The following is a 19,497-nucleotide window of genomic DNA, read 5'->3' as shown; positions in this document are numbered from 1 at the left end:
CAGACTCCTTCCCAAGACTGCATTCTTAACCTCTCTACCTGCTACATTTTTCTGGCTTTTCTTATAGGACTTTGAATGCTCTTCTTGTTTCCATCTCCTGGATTGTCTTTTAGAATACTTACATATTTTTGTAAAATAACTATACTATCCATTTTCATTCTCACTGGTATTTAAAATTAATTAATTTGTACTTTTGTGTCTGCGTGTTTTTCCAAAGGGCCATTAATACAGTTATGATAGATACAGTAGTTACAACAGCCATCTCTGGGACTGGAAACTACCTGAGTTCAAACACTGGCTTGGCCACCTACCAGTTTGCTTACCTTGGACAAATTACCTAACTTCTGTTTCCTCATTTTAAAAAATAAGTATTTAATGTTTTTAGAAATTCCACTTTATAAGGTTATTTTGAGTATTAAATCAAATGACTTATATGTATTTAGGACATAATACATATAATGTTGGGCATAATGAATGCCCAACAAATGTTAAATGATTTTTATAACTTTTATGAAATCAGTATATGAGACTGGAGTAAAAAGGGAGGGAATGAGGTTAAAATATGTTAGGAAGAAATACTCAGAAAAATTAGTAGTTTACTAACTTATTCATGTATTCTACAAAATACATTTGAGGTTGTATTTTGTCCAAAGCAACAAAGGGACAGTATCTTCCTTCCTATATCTGAAGATCTATAGAAGGAAGATACCTTGCCAAATACATTTGTGTTCTGCACAGAGCCTGCACTGAAAATAAATGAGTGAATGAGTGAGTGAGGGAATGAATGGATGGGAAGGAGAGGTACATCAATTCTTATTCCCCAAAAAAGTATAGAGTCATAGAGTTCTGAGTGCTCAAGGAAGGGTGAAATCACTCCCAGGTAAGATGGATGTGAAGAGATTCACTCACCATATATTTAAGTGCCTTCAGTATTCTCTCTTGTGGATACAGAGAATAGAATGTCAGGGGCTTCCCCGGTGGTGCTAGTGGTAAAGAACCTGCCTGCCAATGCAGGAGACATAAGAGACAGGGGTTCGATCCCTAAGTCAGGAAGATCCCCTGGAGGAAGGTAGGGCAAGCCACTCCAATATTCTTGCCTGGAGAATCCCATGGACAGAGGAGTCTGGTAGGCTATAATCTATGGGGTCACAAAGATCCATACAACTTAGCACATAGCACACCGCTCTCAAGAGTGATGCTCCTAGCACTGCCTTATTTATGTGTAGATATTACTGATGAAAAATATCACTAAAGAATTGGGTAGTCATTTTAGTTAGTAGAATTGGATTCATTTTATTAATTCAGGCAAGCTGCCTCTAAATTGCTGCTATCTTGTTCTTTCTTGAATGGTTACAAAATTACCTTATTCCCATAGAGAAATGTATTACTCTATTTGAATATTTAAATTAATTTCAAATTTATGAGAGCAAAAAAATCACATGAATAGCTCGGTAAAGACAAATTAAACAATTGTATTTATAGTTTAGACAATTGGGTATTTTCTGTTTGTGTGTATGCCATTTCTTCTGTGGAATGACTAAGCTTAAAAACACAAATCTTAATTGGTAGCCAAGAAGATTACATGCTTATGTTTTACAAGAACAAGCAACTCGTCCTCAAAAAGCCTAATTTGAATTGATGAAAGAAAAATTACTAAAAAGGCATTAATTCGATAAATATTAAAGGACTAGATGAAACAATTATCTTACCCAAATCACCTGATTATAAATAGTTATTGCTACAAAGGAAATCAGTCCTGAATATTCATTGGAAGGACTGATGTTGAAGCTGAAACTCCAATACTTTGGCCACCTGATGTGAAGAACTGACTCATTTGAAAAGACCCTGATGCTGGGAAAGATTGAAGGTGGGAAGAGAAGGGGACAACAGAGGATGTGATGGTTGGATGGCATCACCAACTCAATGGACATGAGTTTGAATAAACTCCAGGGGTTGGTGATGGACAGGGAGGCCTGGCATGCTGCAGCCCATGGGGTCACAAAGACATGACTGAGCGACTGAACTGAACTTGTAAACAGTGTATTTATATAGATAGATTGATAATTTTTTTCCATGGAAAAAATCAATGGAAATGTCAAAAACAGTTAAAATATGAATATGAAATTAAAACCTCTCTTCTTTTGCTTATTTCATCCACCAGATGTCCCTCTTCTTAAATGTGGTGATGTGTTACTACACAAGTAAGTGTCAATGCTATGTTAATGAAAATAACTGGTAGTTGAGTTGAATAAAATCCACAGACAATCCCAAAGGCTTATTCTGGCAACTGCAAAATGGCAAAGCCTTAGCAACTAAGTCTAAATGCTCTTTCCAGACAGAGTTTCTCTCTATACTGTCATTGCTAAGAGGCTATCTGGCCTGTTCTTAAGAATCTACTTCAATGGGGAGCCACTCCTATCCAAAGCAGTGGGTTTAACTCTGGTCAGCTCTGCCTGTTAGGAAATTCTTTCTTACTTTGATCAAAAATTTCCTTCTTATACTTATCAACTACTGTTTGAATTTCTACCTTTGGAAATTTTATGTCATAACTAATACATGTATTCCAATAACATGTAACTAAATAATTAAGTAGCTATTAAATAATATCTGTGTATTCTTTTCTTCAGGCTAAGTATGTTATGTCCCCAAAATTCATTGATGAGTTAGTTGTTTAGAATTAGAGGCATATTTTCATATAAGCACAAAATTATGGATGGTGATCACGGTTGTGGACTAGGTCACAAAATTTTATTTAACTTATACCAAGATGAAATAGTCAGAGGTTATCTTTATTCAGTAAATATTTGTGAAATACCTGATTAAGAATTCCCAATGAGGGTTATTTAATGTTAATTATATTTATTGAATGGACACTACACAGAAATTTATTTGAAAATTATTTTCTCAGATTCAAATCATAATTCTAAGCATCTACAACATATTCTGCCCCAGTGTTTTGATGTAGCTGTAAATAATCTGAATTGTAAATGATTATTTTACATTATTCAAACTAAGAGTAACTAAATAGCATTCAAAGTACATTTCCATTCTTAAATTATCAGACAAGTCTCTAATCTGATCATTACAATTTAATATCCATTAATCTGCATGAACACAGATGAGCATATAAATATCCAGAGGGAATAGTACTGAGAGAAGGAAATTTGATCACAGAACCGGGTAATTATTGCAAATGGAGATTACTCAGCGCCAGTACAGCTGTCTACACACTAAATCATTATATTTTATTTTTAAGAGTTGTTTGATGGTTGCTGTAGTCAACATCTGAACTCTGTTAATTTTAAAGACATTTTTCCCCATTATATGTAATATGAGTGGGCATTTCTTGTAACTCATTTAATGACCCCATGACACATATACATTTTTAGTTCTAGGTAATAATAGTTTATGATCACACTCATTTGAAATAATTTTCTCTTCAGAATCTCAGTGAAAGGATGGAGTACTCCAAAAATCAACTGACTGCAAATTATCTTCACTGAAAATCATTATGTTTATGCAAATCAAGTAACACAAATTACATGTTCCGACTATTTCTAAACTGTTCTTGGGGGAAAAAAATAGAACAAATACTTCTTAAAATGAAAATCCAGCCAAATTTCCCAGTTCTGCTGAGTCTTTCTAGGCTCTCGAGACGTCCATCCGGTACTTGAAGCCACAGAGTTTGAAATTCAGAAATTCTCAGCTTCCAAGCATTATGGTTGTGGGAGGTTTAGATCTAAAGCCCATTACTGACAAATCCTGTTAATTGGTGTTTCATCTCTTGGTGAGGCAGGAACAGGGAGGCAGATTCATAAGCTTATTCTAGAAAATCATAGAAAAGATAGGCCACCAGACAGTTCATCAGTGATGTTGACTCCACAGGGCAAGATGCCAAGATTAAGTGAATTGCTTTCTTTTCTTTCTCTACTTTCCATTTTTCTCTTAGCTCCCTAGGCTCTATTCATGTGGTCATTTATAGAACTACTAGGCACAAAGCCTAGGAGAAGGAAATGGCAACCCACTCCAGTATTCTTGCCTGGAGAATCCCATGGATGAAGGAGCTTGGTGGGCTATAGTCCACGGGTCGCAAAGAGTCGGACATGACTGAGAGACTTCACTTTCACTAGGCACAAAGCGCAGCACTGGATTTCATACTTTTCTTGGGCATTTTAGCCAGTGAAGACCTAAGATTCATGGTGTGGTTGGGGTAGTCCTTAAAGGAAATAGTGCACTTTTAAGGTTAATGGGAAAATATTAGCATTATGTGTGTGGGTGTGTGTGTTAAAGATAATTAAAGTAGAATACAGGTCATCCTCAAGGGATACAGAAAAGCATGCTAAATGTCATTGCTCTAAGCCCATAGATGAATCCTTTCTAAATTGTCCTGCTGTGATTCTGACTTTTCAGTCTCCTCTTTTAGATGATGTGTTATAAATATATATTCAGATTCTGTCCAGTGCAATCCCTATGATTCAGTTTTGTTTCTTTCCTTTTTTTTCCCCTTTGACTTGTTTTTCTAACCAAGATAAGTGCTTCCAATGTTTCCACTCATTTTTATTGTGAGCTCTGTGTTTGGGGGGAAATTTCCTGTGCACACCTACAAGTTGCTTTCTCTCTGCACCTTTCTATTCCTTCAACTTTCACCTCCCAGTGAAATTTTCCTAGAAGAAGGAAATGAGCTTCCTGAGCTTTCATGATCTGCTTTCATGATTTTCAGAACTTTAAATGAGAGCCTGAACCAAATGCATTCATTCCAGCTGGGCCCTTACTGCTCTTTCATATACTATCCTCACTTTTATGGGGGGCCACGCCATGCAGCACATGGGGTCTCAGTTCCCCGACCAGGGATTGAACCCGTACTCCCTGCATTGAAAGTGTGGAGTCTTAGCCACTGGAACACCAGGAAAGTCTCTAATATCCTCACTTTTACCTCTTGACCTTTGCTTTTCCAATTCCCTCCAGCTGTCTTCCCTAACTTCCCCAGTCTTCCTTCTTCACTGTCCAATTCAGATCCAACCTCCTTTTTGAAACTTTGTCTGATTCCAGTAGCCCACAAAGTCTTCTATTTTTTTCTTCTTTTTATTATGCTTGAAAAAATGTAACTCAGAGTTTTGTCCTCTGTGTATTGATTGTTGTTCTTTTTTATGTTATTGTTGTGGTCTTACCCTCAACTAAATTCTACTTCCCTAAAAGTGTACAACATGATTTATGCTGCTGCTGCTGCTGCTAAGTCGCTTCAGTCGTGTCCAACTCTGTGCGACCCCATAGACAGCAGCCCACCAGCCTCCCCCGTCCCTGGGATTCTCCAGGCAAGAACACTGGAGTGGGTTGCCATTCCCTTCTCCAATGCATGAAAGTGAAAAGTGAAAGTGAAGTCACTCAGTCATGTCCGACTCATCGCAACCCCATGGACTGCAGCCTACCAGGCTCCTCCGTCCATGGGATTTTCTAGGCAAGAGTACTAGAGTAGGGTGCCATCGCATTCTCCGAACATGATTTATACTTATCTGGTATTTTCCTACCATAGCTAGTAGGAAACATAGGTATGTATTGTACATATAAACTATTTACTTTTTATTTTGCATAAATATTTGTCTACTAGTTACTCTTTCCACAGGATTTGAATGAAAATTTTTTAAATCAACTAAAATTATCATGTAATTCAAGTCCAAATCTAGTATGAACCTTCTTATGTAATGTAATCAAAACTGATAATTGGTTAACTAATTTAGTTCAACTGCAGTAGATAATGATAAAAACGATGTACCTTTTAGTCTTATTTTATTTTATTTAGTTTCAACTTTATAACCTTAGACCATTTTTTATTATGAATATACTGATTAGGGTACAATGTCATCTTATAAAAACCATGCTCAAATTTTATATCTAATTTCCAATTTTAGTGTTTTTAAAAATGGAATGAAAACCCCATTTGCAAAAATAAACTCAAAATGGATTAAACACCTACCTAAATGTAAGACTGGATACTACAATAAAACTCCTAGAGAAAAACATAGGCAGAATACTCTTTGACATAAATCACAACAATACTTTTTTGGCTCCATCTCCTAGAGTAGAGTAACTAAAAACAAAAATAAACAAATGGGACTGAATTAAAGTTAAAAGCTTTTGCACAGCGAAGGAAACTATAAACAAAACGAGAAGACAACCTACAGAATGAGAGAAAATATTTGCAAATAATGTGACCAACAAGGGCTTAATTTCCAAAATACAAATAGCTTATACACCTTAATATCAGAAAAACAAATAACCCCCAAAATGGGCAGAAGACCTAAATAGACATTTCTCCAAAAAAGACACACAGATAGCCAATAGGCACATGAAAAGATGCTCAACAACACTAATTAGAAAGATGCAAATCAAAACGACAATGAGGTACCCTTCACATTGGTCAGAATGGCCATCGTCACAAAGTCTACAAATAAGAAATGCTGGAGTGGGTGTGGAGAAGAGGAAACTCTCTTACTGTTGGTGACAATGTAAATTAGTGCAACTACTATGTGAAAGAGTATTGAGATTCCTTAAATTTTTTTTAAAAAGTTACCATATGATCCAGCAACCCCACTTCTGGGCATATATCCAGAAAAGAAGAAAACTTTAATTCAGAAGGATACATGTACTTCTACGCTCATAGCAGCACTATTTACAATAGCCAAGACATGGAGCAACCTAAATGTCCATCAACAGGTGAATGGATAAAGAAGATGTGGTACATATATTCAGTGGGATATTACTCAGCCATTGAGAAAAAAGAAATAATGCCATTTGAAGCAACATGGATGGACCTAGAGATTATCATACTAAATAAAGTAAGCCAGGGAAAGACAAATACTGTATGATATCACTTATATATGTAATATTTAAAATTATATAAATTTTATATAAATAATATATTTATTATTATTTATATATAATATATATTATATAAAATATATTATATATTTATATAATATATATATTTACATATATATTATATATATTTTTAATATATTATATAAATTATTTACAAAACAGAAATAGACTCACAGATACAGACAACAAAGTTGTGGTTACTAAAGGGAAAAGAAAGCGAAGGGATAAATTGAAAATTTGAGGTTAAGGATACACACTACTCTATTTACCATTATACATAAAATACATAAACAAGGACCTACTGTATAGTACAGGGGATTATATTTAATATCTTGTAATAGCCTGTAATGGAAAACAATCTAAAAAAGATCGTATCTCTCTATCTACCTAGTAACTATCTGTGACTGAATCACTTTGCTGTATAACTGAAACATAATAAATCAATTATGCTTCAAACAAAAAGGAGTGAGAACCTTAAAGATGTAATGTGAGTACAGAATCCTTCTAGAATTCTATAATTTTTCCTATTGTAGTACAATTGTCTAACCTAAACCTAATTCGACAGGGATTCTTTTTAGCAACATATGTGTCTTGAATCTTTCAAAGATTTCAGCGTAGTTTTCATAGAAATAACAGCTATCTGGGTTTCAGTGCTCATTTTAACCATCCTACATAAGAGTTCCTAAATTACAGCAGTAACAAGAATAAATGCATTTGGCATATACAGGTTTGGAAACACACCCAACTGACTTTTAGTGAGCAGACAATGAGTTGGTGTAGAATCACACAGATCTGCTGGAACCGAATCCACTTATCACCAGCATCTAGCAGACCTTGAGATTTGCTCCATATATTTTACAGAGCAATTGGGGAGTTTCTTGAAGAGCACTTAATTATGGAGATAATGTTTGAGAGCTTTTGTGAACACATAATATTCACATTGCCTTTTTAGACATTCATGTTCACCTCCAGAGAGGCCTAGCACTCAATTAACGTTCAATAAACATTAGCCATTCCATGTTTCATTAGAAAGTTAAATATTTTTAAATGTGTTAAGTCAATAAAAACTTTTATAGACTGTTTCAATTCTGTTCAGTTTCTCAGTCATGTCCGACTCCTTGCGACCCCTGACTGCAGCACTCCAAGCTTTGCTGTCCATCACCAACTCCCAGAGCTCACTCAAACTCATGTCCATCAAGTCAGTGATGCCATTCAACCATCTCATCCTCTGTCGTCCCCTTTTCCTCCAGCCTTCAGGCTTTCCCAGCATCAGGGTCTTTTCCAATGAGTCAGTTCTTTGCATCAGGTGGCCAAAGTATTGGAGTTTCAGCTTCAGCATCAGTCCTTCCAATGAATATTCAGGACTGATTTCCTTTAGGATGGACTGGTTGGATCTCCTTGCAGTCTAAGGGACTCTCAAGAGTCTTCTCCAACACCACAGTACAAAAGCATCAATTCTTCAGTGTTCAGCTTTCTTTATGGTCCAATTCTCATATCCATACATGACTACTGGAAAAACCATAGCTTTGACCATATGGATCTTTGTCAGTAAAGTAATGTCTCTGCTTTTTATTTATTTTTTAAATTTTATTTTATTTTTAAACTTTACATAATTGTATTAGTTTTGCCAAATATCAAAATGAATCCATCACAGGTATACATGTGCTCCCCATCCTGAACACTCCTCCCTCCCCCTCCCCCATACCATCCCTCTGGGTCGTCCCAGTGCACTAGCCCCAAGCATCCAGTATCGTGCATTGAACCTGGACTGGCATCTCGTTTCATACATGATATTTTACATGTTTCAATGCCATTCTCCCAAATCTTCCCACCCTCTCCCTCTCCCACAGAGTCCATAAGACTGTTCCATACATCAGTGTCTCTTTTGCTGTCTCGTACACAGGGTTATTGTTACCATCTTTCTAAATTCCATATATATGCATTAGTATACTGTATTGCTATTTTTCTTTCTGGCTTACTTCACTCTGTATAATAGGCTCCAGTTTCATCCACCTCATTAGAACTGATTCCAATGTATTCTTTTTAATGGCTGAGTAATACTCCATTGTGTATATGTACCACTGCTTTCTTATCCATTCATCTGCTGATGGACATCTAGGTTGCTTCCATGTCCTGGCTATTATAAACAGTGCTGCGATGAACATTGGGGTACACGTGTCTCTTTCCCTTCTGGTTTCCTCAGTGTGTATGCCCAGCAGTGGGATTGCTGGATCATAAGGCAGTTCTATTTCCAGTTTTTTAAGGAATCTCCACACTGTTCTCCATAGTGGCTGTACTAGTTTGCATTCCCACCAGCAGTGTAAGAGGGTTCCCTTTTCTCCACACCCTCTCCAACATTTATTATTTGTAGACTTTTGGATCGCAGCCATTCTGACTGGTGTGAAATGGTACCTCATAGTGGTCTTGATTTGCATTTCTCTGATAATGAGTGATGTTGAGCATCTTTTCATGTGTTTGTTAGCCATCTGTATGTCTTCTTTGGAGAAATGTCTATTTAGTTCTTTGGCCCATTTTTTGATTGGGTCATTTATTTTTCTGGAGTTGAGCTGTAGGAGTTGCTTGTATATTTTTGAGATTAGTTGTTTGTCAGTTGCTTCATTTGCTATTATTTTCTCCCATTCTGAAGGCTGCCTTTTCACCTTGCTGATAGTTTCCTTTGATATGCAGAAGCTTTTAAGGTTAATTAGGTCCCATTTGTTTATTTTTGCTTTTATTTCCAATATTCTGGGAGGTGGGTCCTAGAGGATCCTGCTGTGATGTATGTCAGAGAGTGTTTTGCCTATGTTCTCCTCTAGGAGTTTTATAGTTTCTGGTCTTACGTTGAGATCTTTAATCCATTTTGAGTTTATTTTTGTGTATGGTGTTAGAAAGTGGTCTAGTTTCATTCTTTTACAAGTGGTTGACCAGTTTTCCCAGCACCACTTGTTAAAGAGATTGTCTTTAATCCATTGTATATTCTTGCCTCCTTTGTCAAAGATAAGGTGTCCATATGTGCGTGGATTTATCTCTGGGCTTTCTATTTTGTTCCATTGATCTATATTTCTGTCTTTGTGCCAGTACCATACTGTCTTGATAACTGTGGCTTTGTAGTAGAGCCTGAAGTCAGGTAGGTTGATTCCTCCAGTTCCATTCTTCTTTCTCAAGATCGCTTTGGCTATTCGAGGTTTTTTGTATTTCCATACAAATTGTGAAATTAGTTGTTCTAGCTCTGTGAAGAATACTGTTGGTAGCTTGATAGGGATTGCATTAAATCTATAAATTGCTTTGTGTAGTATACTCATTTTCACTATATTGATTCTTCCAATCCATGAACATGGTATATTTCTCCATCTATTAGTGTCCTCTTTGATTTCTTTCACCAGTGTTTTATAGTTTTCTATATATAGGTCTTTAGTTTCTTTAGGTAGATATATTCCTAAGTATTTTATTCTTTCCGTTGCAATGGTGAATGGAATTGTTTCCTTAATTTCTCTTTCTGTTTTCTCATTATTAGTGTATAGGAATGCAAGGGATTTCTGTGTGTTGATTTTATATCCTGCAACTTTACTATATTCATTGATTAGTTCTAGTAATTTTCTGGTGGAGTCTTTAGCGTTTTCTATGTAGAGGATCATGTCATCTGCAAATAGTGAGAGTTTTACTTCTTCTTTTCCAATTTGGATTCCTTTTATTTCTTTTTCTGCTCTGATTGCTGTGGCCAAAACTTCCAAAACTATGTTGAATAGTAATGGTGAAAGTGGGCACCTTTGTCTTGTTCCTGACTTTAGAGGAAATGCTTTCAATTTTTCACCATTGAGGATAATGTTTGCTGTGGGTTTGTCATATATAGCTTTTATTATGTTGAGGTATGTTCCTTCTATTCTGCTTTTTGGAGAGTTTTTATCATAAATGGGTGTTGAATTTTGTCAAAGGCTTTCTCTGCATCTATTGAGATAATCATATGGTTTTTATTTTTCAATTTATTAATGTGGTGTATTACATTGATTGATTTGCGGATATTGAAGAATCCTTGCATCCCTGGGATAAAGCCCACTTGGTCATGGTGTATGATCTTTTTAATGTGTTGTTGGATTCTTATTGCTAGAATTTTGTTAAGGATTTTTGCATCTATGTTCATCAGTGATATTGGCCTGTAGTTTTCTTTTTTTGTGGCATCTTTGTCAGGTTTTGGTATTAGGGTGATGGTGGCCTCATAGAATGAGTTTGGAAGTTTACCTTCCTCTATAAAATTGACAGACCATTAGCCAGACTCATCAAGAAACAAAGGGAGAAAAATCAAATCAATAAAATTAGAAATGAAAATGGAGAGATCACAACAGACAACACAGAAATACAAAGGATCATAAGAGACTACTATCAACAATTATATGCCAATAAAATGGACAACGTGGAAGAAATGGACAAATTCTTAGAAAAGTACAACTTTCCAAAACTCAACCAGGAAGAAATAGAAAATCTTAACAGACCCGTCACAAGCACGGAAATTGAAACTGTAATCAAAAATCTTCCAGCAAACAAAAGCCCAGGTCCAGATGGCTTCACAGCTGAATTCTACCAAAAATTTAGAGAAGAGCTAACACCTATCCTGCTCAAACTCTTCCAGAAAAATGTCTCTGCTTTTTAATATGCTGTCTAGGTTTGTTATAGCTTTTCTTCCAAGGAGCAAGTGTCATGGCTGCAGTCACCATTGACAATGATTTTGGAGCCCCAAAAATAGACTGTTTAGCTTGCAATATACATTTCTGGGGTAAGATAACCATAACTGAAAAGCGTTAAGACTATAACAGTAGTGAGACTGCAGGACATGTAAAGGCCTAGTTTATTCCTTATATTCCTTAATTCAACAATAAAGACAGTATTTTTTTTTAATAACTCAAACACATTAATTTTTTTGCCAGCCTCTGCCCTCAGTATAACTGTCAATTATTCAAAGACAGAAAATTGTCATATTTTAATACAAGTATTTCATCTTTTTTCATTAATTTTGTGAGTGATTTCTTTTACCTCCTGAAGTAAAATATGTTTTCCAAACTTAATCGAACAAATTTCTTTAAATATTTAAGTAGAGTATATATACAAAACTTTTTCTAGAATTAGTTCTAGTTCTTTAAACAAACTGAAAGAACAGTAAAATTATAAGGCAGAAGACTTAGAATATTTCAAGCAAAATAGATTTAAAAATCTGCCATCAAAGGCTAAATAATAGCCCTCCAAAAGATATCTGCACCAAATCTCTGAAATCTGTGAATGCTAGCTAATTTAGAAAAGTGGTCTTTTCAGATGTGATTAAGAATCTCAACTTGAGATAATCCTGGACTACCCTGATAGGCCTAAATCCAATGATAAGTGTCCTTGTAAGAGAAAGACAGAGGTAGGTTTGAGCCAGACAGAAGAGAAGACACAGAGAAGAGAAGGCAGTGTGACCACAGAGGCAAAGATAAGAGTAATCAGGCTACAAGTCAAGGAATGCATACAACTGCCAGTAGCTGGAGGAGGCAAAGAATAGATCATTGCATAGAACTTTTGGAGGGACTGCAGTCAGACCAACCCCTTAATTTCAGAATGCTGAACTCCAAAACTATGTGAGAATACATTTCTGTTGTTTTAAGCTACCAAGTTTGTGGTTCCTTGTTACAATAGCTACAGGAAATTAATATTCATAAAATAAATCCAGTAAGCATGTCATCTAATCCAACACTGGGAACAACTCAAGATTAAATAGATACTAAGGTCTTCATTAGATGAAGATTTCCCAAAGAATGGTATTTGAGCAATTCAATGATTTTACAGATCTGGTTATGTTCATTATAATCTGTTGTGCTCCTTATAGAAAATTATAGGGAAAAGGTAAAATATATTCATATAAAAAAGCAAAATTCAGAAGTCTTACATAAAAAGTGGTAGCAGTTGTTTACAAATACAACGTATTTTCATTTCCGTAGGAATTTCTTTGCTGTGCTTTTAAAGAGGAAATTTGGTTCTAAGTTCCTTCAGGGGAAATATTAACATTGTATTTTGTTTTTGAAAACTTGTAAAATTAAATTTGAAGCTAGGAGACTTGAGTATTGATAAAGAAAATTGCAATGCTAATACTAATAGAGCACCAGGGGAATGTTAACAGAAAGGCTTATCCGCAGAGTATTAGTAAATTGTTTTATAAATACTATGTGCCCATGCATATACTCTCATTAATAAAATGTTAATTGGATTTTAAATTTATGGTGAAAACTAATGCTGTGAGCAATTAAATGAGTAAGTAGTAATCTGGTATCAGAACTTTTTATTAAATTGGGAGGAAAGTTTTCTTTTATTCAGCTTACATGAAACATTTGGAATGTGAATGTTTTACATTTGAATATTTTAAGATATTATTGTGTTGTGTAAAAATCAGAATTATTTTACACTTTCAATCCTTACCTTATTTTCAATAGGCTTTCAACTCCATGACTAAGGTTTTCTTACTTTACCCAATCTTAAGCATCACATCATGCAATTATGTCCTAATTTTCAGCTTTTCCTATGGACTCTGGTACTCAGAATCAGAGTCATGTTGCAAGAGTTACCTTGTAGAGATACTAATAATTTGGGGAGATCACCCAAGTCATGGTTGAGAGAATCAGCCAAGGGATGAGGGATATTCAGTTTGTGATGCAAATGGAGATAAGTCTATGGCCAAAATGGCAACCCACTGCAGTATTCTTGCCTGGAGAATACTGTGGTCAGAGAAGCCTGGTGGGCTGCTGTCCGTGGGATCACACAGAGTCAGACATGACTGAAGTGACTTAGCATACATGCATACATTGAAGAAGGAAATGGCAACCCACTTCAGTATTCTTGCCTGGAGAATTCCAGGGACGGAGGAGCCTGGTGGGCTACCATCTGTAGGGTCGCACAGAGTCAGACACGACTGAAGCAACTTAGCAACAGCAGCATACCACCCTGAACGCGCCTTGTCTCCTCTGATCTTGGAAGCTAAGCAGGGTCGGTCTGGTTAGTACTTGGATGGGAGACCACCTGGGAATACCGGATGCTGTAGGCTTATGGAGAAGAAAATGGCAACCCACTCCAGTATTCTTGCCTGGAAAATCCCATGGACAGAGGATCCTGGTAGGCTACAGTCCATGGATAGTGTTCCACTATCTTCTGCCATTTTTGAGGTGGCTCAGAGGGTAAAACGTCTGCCTGCAATGTAGGAGACCTGGGTTCGATCCCTGGGTCGGGAAGATCCCCTGGAGAAGGAAATGGCAATCTACTCTGGTACTCTTGCATGGAAAATCCCATGGACGGAGAAGTCTGGTATGCTACAGTCCATGGGGTCTCAAAGAGACAGACACAATTGAGCAACTTCATTTTGGGCTTCCCTGGTGGCTCAGAGGTTAAAGCATCTGCCTGCAATGAGGGAGACCTGGGTTGGATCCCTGGGTTGGGATGATCCCCTGGAGAAGGAAGTGGCAACCCACTCCTGGAAAATCCCATGGACAGAGGAGCCTGGTGGGCTACAGTCCACGGGGTAGCAAAGAGTCGGACATGACTGAGCGACTTCACTTTCTTTCTTCTAAGAAATATGGAAAATTATGTGATACCTCTACAGGAAATTGAATTACCCGTATCATATTAATAAGTTTAACATTAGATCTTCTTGTCATCCAGCATATTGAGGCACTGCATCTTAACTCTACTGCTGATTCACAGGTAGTTCAGGTGAAGGGTGGCTGTAGCTGTTTATGCATTATGATATTTTGTTGGTACATTGCAGTCTGAGTCCAATTGAGCTGAGATAGAATTTCCACTGAATGGCTCTTCTGTGGCAGAGAAAAGGCTCAGTACAGGGATTTCTCTAAAACCAACCAAAGAAGGCTTAGTTACTGAGAGTACAAAAGAAGTTGATTGTAAGGGTCTCTTATCTCTGAGGTAAAACCAATTGTAAAAATTCGAGATAAGAAGATAATCTGACCATATTGATCATAGTATATTTGTATGCATAGTGACTTCGTGGTATCTCTGTTAAATCTAACCCCTGTTCTGATAATTCTGGTGGAGGAATTATGCTGGAATTAGATTAACCTTAATCTCCTGTTATGTAGCAGAAGTGAAAAGTGAAGGTGTTAGTCGGTTAGTCGCTTGGTCATATCCAACTCTTTGGGACCCCCATGGACCGTAGTCCATCAGGCTCCTCTGTCCATGGAATTCTTCAGGCAAGGATACTGGGGTAGCCATTCCTTTCTCTAGGGGATCTTCCCAACCAGGGATCAAACCCGTTCTCTACATTGCAGGCAGATTCTTTACCATCTGAGCCACCAGGGAAGATATGTGGTGAAGGATATTCAAATGCAGACACAAGGACAATGCCTGCCTCCCCCACAAGGCCTCAAACATTCTTAAGGGGGGAGGAATTTGCAGTGGGTTCTCCCCACAGTTTTCGACGATGACCCATGTTTCACTGTCCTGTGTGCTGTCACACCAATTGTTCAGAATCATGTAAATCTCTATCCTGTGTTGGAAAGACTCTAGTGGATGAAGCAGCTGGCTACAATCAAAGATTCAGAAATTAGTCCATTTAACTCAGAAATGCTTATGGTAGACAGAATAATACCTCAAAAAGTCCATGTCCTAATTCCTGGAACCTGTGTATGTGTTACTGTACATGGCAAAGGGGAAATAAAGTTGCAGATGGAATCAAGTTTGCTAATAAACTGACCTCAAGATGAGGAGACTATCCTGGCCAATGAAATCACAAGGGTCCTTAAAAGTGGAGGAGAAGCAATGTGAGAGTGTTACAGTGTGAGGAGGACTCAGTGTGCTATTGGCACCCTTGAAAATGAAAGGAGGAAACCACAAGACAAGGAACATGACATCCTCTAGAAATGGGAAAAGGCAAAAGAAATGAATTCACCCCAGCCCTAGCACCTGCAGAAAAGAATGTGGTCTGGTAGACACATTTTAGCCCAGTGAAACCCATGTCAGATCTCTGACCTACAAAGCTATACGATAAATTTATATTATTTCAGGCATGAAATTTCAGTAATTTGTTATGGCAATAGTATTACATGAATTCAGTGGCATTCAGGAACAAACAGAAAATCAGAATCCAGTGACTGTAGTTACTTAATTCACATTTCAGAATCCAAAGACTTGATCACTTTTTATGGGACAACAGACAAGCCAATAAGAGGGCATTAATATTGCAGGATGGCATAGGCATGTTGGTTTTGAATTGGTAGTGGTTTATATCTGCTTCTAGGAAAGATATTTTAAGTACCAATAAGAGTACCAACCAGTGTCCCAGTGGAGGGAAGCCAAACTCTATGCCTTGCTCACATGTGAGCACAATCAATCAGTCATCAAGTGGGTAAGCTCAGAACCATATCATAACCAGGTTCTTTCTACCTATCACAAGGTTGATAATTCAGTAATCACTTCTTTTACTCGCTAACTGTCCATGGTACTCTAATATCATTAAAAGAAAGGAGTTTGCAGACCATAAAATGATATCTCATGGAATGTTTTATCCCCCTGACTTAGATACCCCAAATCAATATCGACACAATTACGCTAGAGTATAATAGTTTAAAAATAGCCTGTATAGCTTCAGAGATGAAGCATGTGTTGCAATTACATATTCCTAAGGTTTTTCCCCGTAATCTTTAGCAATTTAAGCCATTTGACTTGTGGTAATCATGTTCAATGATCAATGATGTATCAAATGTCTTTTAGACATATATGTTCACACACACAGAATAAAGAGGAGTAAAAAAAGTTTGAGTGAATTAGGATATCAGTTCAGTGGTTTTACTTTTCTTTCCTATAGAAATCTAGCCTGATAGGTATATCAAGTGGGCAGAAAAGTTCTGATCTATGAGCTCATCTGAAAAATTGATGCTTTTGAACTGTGGGGCTGGAGAAGACTCTTGAGAGTCCTTTGGACTGCAAAGAGATCAAACCAGTCAATCCTAAAGGAAATCAACCCCGAATATTCATTGGAAGGACTGATGCTGAAGTTGAAGCTCCAATACTTGGCCCCCTAATGTGAAGATCCAGTGCATTAGAAAAGACCCTGATGCTGGGAAAGATTGAGGACAAGAGGAGAAGGGGAAGACAGAGGATGAGATGGTTGGATAGCATCTTCAACTCAAGGGATGTGAGTTTGAGCAAACTCTGGGAGATGGTGAAGGACAGGGAAGCCTGGCGTCCTGGAGTCCATGGGGTCCCAAAGAGTTGGACACGACTTAGCGACTGAACAACAACAACAAATGAGCTTATCTGAGACCCACGTTGTGTCTTTCTTGCCATCCCACCCTACTTTAGGAGATAATTCTATACATTCACATCACAGTGTCATAGCATCTTCAGCATCACAGTATCCACATTCTGGTCCATAAGCAGGGAATGAAGCAGAGGACAGACAGCTTCTGTTCAAAGGTATGCAGAAAGGTGCAGACTCTACTACTGACTTCTCATTAGCTAGAGTTGAGTCACATAGCAAAGCTGCAAAAGAGGCTGGGAAATGTAATCTGTAGACAGGTGGCTACATGTTCAGCTAAAATGTGAAGGATCCTATTAGTTAAGGCAAATGGAGAGTCTGGATATTGGGGGAGTAATCAGCAGTCCCAGTGCAGAGAGCTAGAACAATCCCTACCAGTCAAACTAGATTTGGCCCAGACCTTTGTATGTGTATCTTCACCTTATTCCTGTGCTAATGTGCCTGGTTTTTATCTGTTTCTGGCTGCCTGTTTCTCCCTTTGTATTCCTTTATGTATTTCTGTTTGTGTGTTGTCACTTTACTTGCCTTTGCTACCAGTTTACAGTCATTTTCCACTATATTCTTGGGATATCATTTTTGGTTTATGGTTGCCTACATTCTGTCTTTAAGTGGTTGCCTTTCTGGCCAACCAAATAATCTAGGATCTCAAATAGCCCAGAATTCTTCTCTTTCACTCCCAGATAATCTCAACCAATAATGTGTGACATAAATCACTTTTATGCAGACAGCATCCACAAGCTTTATCCTTTGCCAGAATGCATTAAGAAAGAATGACGTCAACAGGTTGTATGTTTTATTGACCTTTAGAGTAGATAAAACTTGTGCTAAATAGTTAGTAGCTCTACTTAAACAAATTAGATTGATTTGAGACCAAATCTACATTAGGTAGTCAATATGCAACCTCATTTACAATAACACATCAATCATAATGTAGGATTAGCAGTCATGTGGATGAACCTCTGAAGCTACCACCTTCCATGGATTACTTATTCTCGATATTTTTAAGATGTTTTGTTGGTATCTTGAAATTTTTTGTTTCTTTTTTAAAGGAATTTTGAGAAAATGAGGCCCAGACTCTAGGAACATAGTGAAGAAGGGGCATTTCCAAGTCAATAGCTTTCTTTGTAATAGTCAGCAAAAGAAATATATAAATTGAACTTATAATGGAGAAATCATAATATTCCATCAAATTAAGGCAAATAAAGTAACTGATCAGTGCTTAAAGACATCGAAAGTAACTGATCATGAAGGCAGTCAATGACTTCAGCAATGTAAAAGATAAAAAATAGAACACTCAGAGATTACATAGCCCAGCATCTTTTGTCTTACTGATTGAAAGACATATCCAAGTGGGGGGATTTTCACTTGAGAAAGCCAGAACTGGAACCAGGTATAAATGCTTGGGCAAAATACAGTGTCTTGGATTTCTGACTGACCTACATTTAGAGCTACATCTCTTTTTATCTCTTCTTACCTTTTTCTTTTCTTTCTTTTTTTTTTTTACTAACAAAGTTGCTTTACTTTGGAAAATGCTGAAGGAAATAAATTAAATACTCTGGTCATTTGGCTAACCAGTTCCACAAATTCCACATACGAGATGAGTTTGTACCAAGTCAGAGGAAACAAAAATACATGCATATTCATATACAAGAGTGGGCTTCTCTGGTCACTCATAATCTGCCTGCAATGTAGGAGACCTGGGTTCAATCCCTGGCTCATGAAGATCTCCTGAAGAAGGGAATAGCAACCCACTCCAGTATTCTTGCCTGGAGAATTCCATAGACAGAGGAGCCTGATGGGCTATAGTCCATTGGGTTGCAAAGAGTCAGACACAACTGAGTGACTAACACACATACAAGAGTAGAAAGAGAATTTTTAAACTTTTAAGACTTTCAGAAGTTCACAGATTGAAAGTCTTTTAGTAGTACAAAATTAAATGAACACCAATATGTTTTTTAAAGGTAGTGAAAAAAATAGTTCCAGGTCAATCTACTGACATCAGGTTGTGGTGAAGGGAAGTGCAGTGTTTATTACAGGGCACCATGCGAGGAATTTGGGCCTGTTAAGCACTAGTTACCTGGACTCCTTGCTTGGTGTGCTGCAATAAATGCTGTACTTTTCTTCACCATAACCCAGTGTCGGTAGGTTGGCTTTACTGCACACAGGCAAGCAGACTCCAGTTTGGTGTGGTAACAGTATCACTAGCTTTTGTTCTAGCATTGATCAAACTTACATATGAGCTTTTAGAAGGTGAATTGGATCTAATTCTTAGAAAATTTACTTTTCTGAATGAAAGAGGCCTGAAAGCAATAGGATTTCCTAAGTGAGTGGAGAAAAGT

General features: G+C 37.2%; 1 protein-coding gene and 1 pseudogene across 2 annotated transcripts in view; both read left to right on the top strand.

Moving 5' to 3' along the window:
• The window catches only part of PTPRR (protein tyrosine phosphatase receptor type R), a 275,415-nt gene that overhangs the window by 65,081 nt on the left and 190,837 nt on the right, over window positions 1-19,497 (top strand). The window lies entirely within an intron of this gene.
• On the top strand, window positions 13,817-13,936 carry LOC138988085 (5S ribosomal RNA; annotated as a pseudogene).

The sequence above is a fragment of the Bos mutus genome, chromosome 5 (assembly GCF_027580195.1).
Source record: "Bos mutus isolate GX-2022 chromosome 5, NWIPB_WYAK_1.1, whole genome shotgun sequence".
Lineage (NCBI taxonomy): Eukaryota > Metazoa > Chordata > Mammalia > Artiodactyla > Bovidae > Bos > Bos mutus.
The sequence above is the reverse complement of the archived record's forward strand: the minus strand, read 5'-3'. Positions and strand labels throughout refer to the sequence as shown.